Raw genomic sequence first — 8,490 nt, forward strand, 5'->3', positions numbered from 1 at the left:
GAGTTGCAAAAATGAATTTCTTTGCTTATAATGTGGTTCCTTCTTGCTTGAAAAGGCACAGTAAAGGGGGCAGCTGGGTGGCTCAGTGGATTGAGAGTTAGTCCCAGAGACAGGAGGTCATGGGTTCAAACTTGGCCTTAGATACTTCCTAATTGTGTGATCCTGGGCAAGTCACTTAACCCCCATTGCTTAGCCCTTACCACTCTTCTGCCTTGGAAGCAATAAACAGTATTGATTCTAAGACGGAAGTAAGGATTTAAAAAAAAAAAAAGGCACAGTAAAATGGTTACTGGCTTTCAAGGCAAAAGAACTAAGTTCTAATCTTAACTCTGCTTTAAAAAAATGTATTTAATTAATTAATTTAGAATAGTTTTCCCATAGTTATATGATTCGTATTCTTTCTCTCCCCTCCTATCTCCCCCTCCTGTAGCCAACGAACAATTTAACTGGGTTTTACATGTATCATTGACCAAGACCTATTTCTATATTGTTAATATTTGCGATAGAGTGATCATTTAGAGCAGTGATTCCCAAAGTGGGCACTACTGCCCCCTGGTAGGTGCTGCAGCGATCCAGGGTGGTGGTGATGGATACACTTTTTTTGTATTACATTCTATTCTGAGTTCAATAAATAGTTTCATAATTTCCAGGGGGAGCTAAGTAATATTTTTTTTTTTTGGAAAGGGGGCGGTAGACCAAAAAAGTTTGGGAAACACTGAGTTAGAATCTACATCCCCAATCATATCCCCATCGAACCATGTTATTAAGGAAATGTTTTTCTTATGTGTTTCTGCTCCCACAGTTCTTTCTCTGGATGTGGCTAGTTTCCCTTCTCATAAGTCCCTCAGCCTTGCTCTGGATCCTTGCATTGCTGCTAGTAGAGAAGTCTATTATGTTCAATTGTACCACAGTGTATCTGTCTCTGTGTACAATATTCTCCTGGATCTGCTCCTTTCACTCTGCATCAATTCCTGGAGGTCATTCCAGTTCACGGAATTCCTCCAGTTCATGATTCCTTTGAACACAGTAGTATTCTAGCACCAACAGATACCACAATTTCTTCAGCCATTCCCCAATCAAAGGGCATCCCCTCATTTTACAATTTTTGCCACCACAAAGAGAGCAACTATAAATATTTTTGTACAAGTATGTTTCCTTATGATCTCTTTAGGGTACAAACCCAGCAATACTATGGCTGAGTCAAAGGGCAGCCAGTAATTTAAAGCCAAATTTTAGTTCCAAATTGCCTTCCAGAATGTTTGGATCAATTCACAACTCCACCAGCAATGCATTAGTGTCCCAATTTTGCCACATCCCCTCCAACATTTATTACTTTCCTTTGCTGTCATATTAGCCAGTTTGCTAGGTGTGAGGTGGTACCTCAGAGTTGTTTTGATTTGCATTCCTTTGATTATAAGAGATTTAGAAGACACTTACCTCTGCTTCTTAGATAATCTTAGAAGTCACTTAAACCTCTTTGAGTCTCAGTTTCTTCAACTATTAAAAAACAGGTTGAACTAGATGGCTTTTAAGGCTCTTTCTAGGTCTATGATCTCTTCATTCTATAAAAGGATGTAGGAAAATAGATTGAATTATGGCTGTGTGTTATATACAATATCTTATGTTTCTTGGGCTATGAAAAAAATTAAACTCCAAATAGAACTGTGCGGGATCATATTTTCTGGATAGCTTGGCCTGTTATCTATTACTTGTGCATTAAATTTTGACTTTTGCCTGCTTACCCTTGCACATATCATCCATTCTGTTTGAATTAAATTTTCCACTTTATCTCCCAAGCTTCCCTTAGAACATAGTTCAGAGCCTCCTCCCACAGAAGACAATTCCTGACCTTTCATCATTAGCACTCTTTCCCTTTCTAAATATTATGTTGTATATTCTCTATATTTATACACTTGCTCATAGGTAGCTAAATGATTCAGTGAGTCAGGAAGATTTGAATTCTAATCCTGCATCAGAGAGTGACTAGGTGTATGACCTGGGCAAGTCACTTAATCTTTGTTTAAAATAGAGATTAAAAAAGCACCCAATTGGCAGGGTTGCTATGAGAATCAATTGAACTAAAAAATGAAAAATTACTTTGCTAACTCTTAACTGGTGATCATTATAGCTAAGTACCCGCTGAATCCCCATAATAGAATATAAGTTCTCAAAGGCCAGGTCCCATGAACCCAGCAGAATACCTTGTGCATCTTGTTGTTTAGTCATTCCATCACATCTGACTTTTAGTGACCCCATGGACCATTGCATGCCAATACTGTCCCTGGGGTTTTCTTGGCAAATACAGTGCAGCAGTTTGCAATTTTCTTCTGTATATTAAGGCAAATAAAGGTTAAGCAGTTTGCCCAGAATCAGGCAGCTAGTAAGTATCTGAGGCCAGGTTGGAATTCAGGTTTTGGTGATGCCAGGAATGCCAAGAAGTCTGTTGAATTAAGCCTATTGTTAGAAAGGCTAATAGGAAGTTCTTGTGGGCCCATTGTATTTTAGGCCCTTCCTGGCAACCATGGTTTATTGATAAAAGGAATTTTCAGCTAGTATTTGAAGATTTATCAATAGATGACAGAGAACCACAGAATTTCAGAGCTGATTTGAACTTTAAAGATCACCTAATACAAGTTAATGATCTGAAACTATAGCCATAAAATAAAGCTAACTAGTTCTACTGGAATAAAAGATTGCAGTATTGAGGAAATTCCTACTTTTCCTGTTAAAAGTGAGATAAACTAATTATACTGTCATCAATATAATTTTTGTTGTTTTTTTGTGTTAATTAAAATATAGTAAAGAATTGGAGGGTGAGGAAGGACCTAAAGAGGTTCATCCAGGGCTACACTGGAAATGGTTAATAACTCTTTCTTAGGGGCCAGAGCTGAAAAATGTAAAACACATTTTAAAATTTAATTTGCTTTATTCACATTTTCTCCATTTTCTTAAGTTAAGACAATTTTAAAAAGAGAAAAGAAAAGGAATCAATTTCTAATTTGTAGCATTTGCTGATTTCTCAGGTACAAATTTTAACAATGGGCTCTCACAAGCCAGTACAATTGATTCCATTACAGCCCTGGGTTCACCCCATTTTACTCCAGGTGTGTCTAGACTAGACCCAATCATTACCTGATAAATGTTTCCCATGATTGAGAAGGTAACAGTGCACTAGGAAAAGTGTTGGATCTGTCCTTAAAAGATGCCTGAGTTCAAGTTCTGCTTATGGTACCTACTAGCTTTGTGACCACAGGCAAGTTGCTTGTCCTCTTACTGAGAAAACTGTTGCAAAGATGAATAAATGGATGGATAAATTTATGAAAAAAATTTATTAAGCATTTAGTAAGAATCAAACATCATGCTAGGTGCTGGGGATATAAATATAAAAATGGTTCCTTCCTTCTGTCTTGCATTCTAATAGAAGATAAGAAATAATAGGCATTTTGCAAACTTTAAGGCATAATCATAGCTATTTTCTATACCTTTCCCAGATATCCTAAGAAAAGAGATTTCAGTTTCCATTGTCAATGACCTCCTAAGAGCCAAGTATGTCTTTTTTAGCTTTGAACCCCAATTCCTCCTGGTACAATTTAACTCTCTTTCCTTTTGTCCTGTCATTCAGTAGATATAAAGAATGATTGCTTACAACTACCCATATGTTATCCCTGCCTATCCTTGAAGGCTGTTATTAAATATTCTCTCCAACCCACACCTTTATCCCAATATCTGAGAAGAGATTTACAAATATAAATGACTTTCCACCACACTCCCCCATGATGATGGTTAAGAGAGATACACAGGTTCACAATGAGTTGACCTTGAATCCCACTCCTGCGGCTGACCCCCTGGTTTGCCATCACATTACTGACTGGCATTCTATTTACCAACTTGCAAGTATTGACAGCCTGTGTACTTAGGAGTGGGACTCCAAGCATTCCAGCTCCTAAGTCTCTCAGTCGCGTTTGTAACACACCAGCTGTTTCTGAAAACACATTCTTAATATAGGAACAGCAAGAAGTACTTCTGTAGCTGTTCAGAACTGTGCCAGGTCTATACCACCAGAGTAATATCTTGTGGGAGAACAAAAGTCAAAGCCGAAACTTTGGGGAACTTGCCTGGCAATATCCTCTGCTTGTCTGTTGCCTTGGGTCTCTTGGGGAGGGTCTCTGATTGGAAAGAGGGCAATGGCAGTGGGAATTTTTATTGGAACCTGGGCACAATCAGTTGGTTGCTGATCGAGGCCAAAGAAAGGCAATGGAGGTAGAACGTATGCCCATGGAAGCTATCAATGAACTTCTCTCCCATTACTCAGGAATGATAAGAAAACCCCCCTGACAATTAGAGCTCCTAGCTAAAGTCTGTGCATCTCTGTTGTGATTTTTGTCTGTTGTTTCAAATTGGATCATTAAATAAAATAGGTTAAAGTACAGTGGGTTGATGTGAAAAATATTGATTACCTTGTAACCGAAGATCACTTTGCCTAGATATTGATAAGAAAATGGATAATGTTTTCCAAATGCGCCCTGGGTTCAATATATACATTGTAAGTTTTATATATGATTATTCATCTTTACATTGCATTTTCTTCTAAGCCAGTGATTCCCAAAGTGGGCGTTACTGCCCCCTAGTGGGTGCTGCAGCGATCCAGGGGAGCAGTGATGGCCACAGGTACATTTATCTTTCCTATTAATTGCTATTAAAATTTAACAAAAAAATTAATTTCCAGGGGGCTAAGTAATATTTTTTCTGGAAAGGAGGCAGTAGGCCAAAAAAGTTTGGGAACCACTGTTCTAAGCCTTTGTACTACACAGAAAAAAGTTGTATCCCTTAGTGTCTATAGAGGCATAAATATAATTACTGGAGTTTGTGGCTTATCCATTTTTTTTCACTTTGTAAATCTAAACCCATGTAATTTGCATTATATATATAATTGCATGTAGAATTGGTAATATACAATATTTTGTAACATAATATAAAATAATATAGTGTATATTATTTTATAATATGATTAATATACTTACAATGGAATAATATTAATTACTATGTAATAGGGGCAGCTAGGTGGCACAGTAAATAGAGTACAAGGCCTAGAGTCAGGAAGACCAGAGTTCAAATCTGGCCTCAGACACTTACTAGCTATATGATCCTAGTCAAATCACTTGACGTTGTTTGCCTCAGTTTCCTTATCAGAAAAAGGAGCTGAAGAAGGAAATGGCAAACCATTCCAGTATCTTTGCCAAGAAAATTTCAAATGGAATCACCAAGAATCAAACACCATTGAAAATGACTTAACATCAACAACAAATACAATATTATATATAACCCAAATAATTTATAGATGGAGTACCAGGCTTGAAGTTAGAAAGATCTGAATTCAGGTTTTAACTTCTGACATTGTGTCACTATGGATAAATCATTTAATCTTTCAATGGTTCAGGGAAAGAACTTTCCAGGACTATAAAATACTGATGAATTGTCAACCTGGGTCAAAGGAAGGCATTTCCAGAGTGGAACTTCCCTACACTGAATAATTCTAGGTTTACCATTCTCTTCTCCCTCCAAAAACAAAAATCTCTTTATGAGGTTGTTTTGTTTTTTTAATGGAATTAAAAGTAGTTAAAAGATATAACAAAAAGACTTAAAGAAATTCTAATCTTTTTTTTTTCTCAGAATTAGGTTATGAAGAGGTAGTGAAGTAGGAAATTGGATATATAGTTAGACTTAAATTCAGGAATAACTGGATTTAAAACCAGGCTGAGAAACTTACTAGCTATGTGACCCTGTGCCTGACACTAAAGTTCAGTTTATTTCCATTTCTTCACCTTTAAAATAGGAATAATAATAGAGCTTTCCTTTCAGGTTTGTGGTGAGGATAATATGTAATAATAATTGAAAAGTGCTTTGCAAGTCTTAAGGTACTATTTCCATTTTTATTATCATTGTCATGTTTAGTTATTTTTTGGTAAACTATGGATTACTCTTTTAAAACTACTTCATTTTAACTTATTGAAAAATATTGTCTCAACTAAATTATTTAATTTCCTCATCTTAGCAAGTAGAGCATGCTGAATATAATTCAATATTTCCTTCATGAGGGCCAAGTCTGTGAATTATTCTTTTTTTTTTAAATTCCCTTATCATCTTTCATAATGGATTTCATATAGTATGGCTGACCAGCTCTCTGTTCAACCAGAACTAGTCTGCCTTTACTTAGACTACCCTAAGGCCACTAATCCTAGAGGCCATATTTATGTTGGACTTAGAGATAGTCAATCAATTTTAGCCTTATTGTAGCTTAGGATTCCAAAATTCCAATGATCCACTACTTTAAGCCTCTCCTGGTGATAGGTATCACAGGTATGCATACCACACTTGATCTGGATCCATTTTCTCCATGATCTATTTTCTCCAGTTTTTTTTTCCCCCCAATTGTGTTTGACTCTCCATGATCCCATTTGGGGAACTCTTGGCAAAGATACTGAAGTGGTTCACAATTTCCTTCTCTACCTCATTTTACAGGTGAAGAAACAGAGGCAAATGGGGTGAAGTGACTTATCCAGGGTCACACAGCTAGTAAATGTCTGAGGTATGATATGAACTCATTAAATGAGTTCTTGCTGATTCCAATCCCATTGTTCTATCCATTGCACCACCTGACTGCTACATTTTCTACACAACAACCTTTTAAATACTTGAAAACAGGTTTTATGTTCTTTTTAAGTTTTCTTTTCTCAGGAAACATTGCCAGTTCTTATTATTGGTTTCCTGTTATGTGGTCTCTGGACTTCTCAAAATCTTGATTATCCCTTTTCTGGTCACAGTTCATCTTGTCAATATTTTTTCCTAAAATGTGGAACCAGAACTGGAAATAATATCCCAATTGTGACACAATTAGGGGAAAGTACAGTAGGACTATCACTCCCATTGTTATAGACTCTCATGGTAGACTAGAATAGAATTAGCTTTTTATGTTACCTTGTTATAGTAATGACTCACCTTGAGCTAGTTTCCTATAAAAAATCATATATTTTGTATATGAATACTAATAATAGCAAATATTTACATAGTACTGACTATGTACCAGATGCTTTACAATTATCTCACTTGATTCTTAAAACATCCCTAGGAGTAAGTACTATTTTATCATCCTCACTTTATAGAGGAGGAAACTGAGGCAAAGAGAAGTTAAGTGACTTCATCAGAGTCACTCAGGTAGTAAGTGTCTAAGGCTAAATTTGAACTCAGGTCTTCCTGACTCCATTGAACCACTTAGATGCCCCAACTGTTACACAGCCATACTTCCCCCATGGTACACTTTATGATTTTTTTGTGGCCAGTTGTAGGACTTTACATTTATTCTTAATGCCAGTGATGGGCAAACTATGGCTTGTGGGCCAGATGTGGCCCCCTGAAATGTTTTATCTGACCACTCGACATTATTCCTAATTTGACAAATACAATGAGTAGGATACAATACAATGAAACTTTGAAAGAGTTGCCTTAAAAACAGACTGACAGATGAGCATTTCCTTTCCTTTGACCCCCTCTTTAAAAAGTTTGCCCATCACTGATTTAGACCAATCATCTACAGTTTATGAGATATTTTTAGATATTCAGTCATCCAAAGTGTTAACTACGTATTCAAAATTCATGTCAACGGTCATATAATTCGATAATCTTAGCTTCCATGTATTTATCTAAAGAAATGATACAGAAGGTTGAATAACAGAGGACTAAGAACACATCATTGAGGTTCTCCCTAGAGACCTTCCTCCTGTTTGATATCAATTTATTAATGGTTACTTTGGTATCTGGTTGTTTAACCGATTGCACATATACTGACCAAGCTGCCATTTTAGCACATCTATCTGCCTTGTCCATAAGGATTGGTAAAGATTTTGCCCAATGCTTGCTGGAGTAGAAGTACAGAATGTGAATTTATTATTATAATTCTCTAATCCATTAATCTAGTTTCCCTGTCAAAAAAGGAAAAGAGTTATTCTGCAATGATCTGATCTCAGAGAACCCATGTTAGCTTCAAGTAATCACTGCTTGAACAATTTATACTCTAACATCAGTGTGGGGTATACCTTTTGGCCCAGCGATATCATTCTTGGGTTATTTCCTAAGGTAATCAAGGGGAAAAATCAGGCTGAAAATGACTCCCAAAATTACTACGGTTTTTATAAATATTCACAAAACATTCCTTTAATGTGTTTTTTTAACCTTTACCTTATGTCTTAGAATAGAGACTATATATATATATATATATATATATATATATATATATATATATATATATATATCAGTTCCAAGCTAGAACAGTAAGGGCTAGGTGATTGAAGTTAAGTGACTTACCCAGGGTCACATAGCTAGGAAGTGTCAGAGGGCAGATTTGAGCCCAAGACTTCCCATCTCCATGCTGCTACTGTGTTTTGATATTTTGCCAGAGAAGGAAGGCAAGCTTAATAGCCTATAGTCGGTAGTGCC

This window comes from Gracilinanus agilis, chromosome 1 (assembly GCF_016433145.1).
Source record: "Gracilinanus agilis isolate LMUSP501 chromosome 1, AgileGrace, whole genome shotgun sequence".
Classification (NCBI taxonomy): Eukaryota; Metazoa; Chordata; class Mammalia; order Didelphimorphia; family Didelphidae; genus Gracilinanus; species Gracilinanus agilis.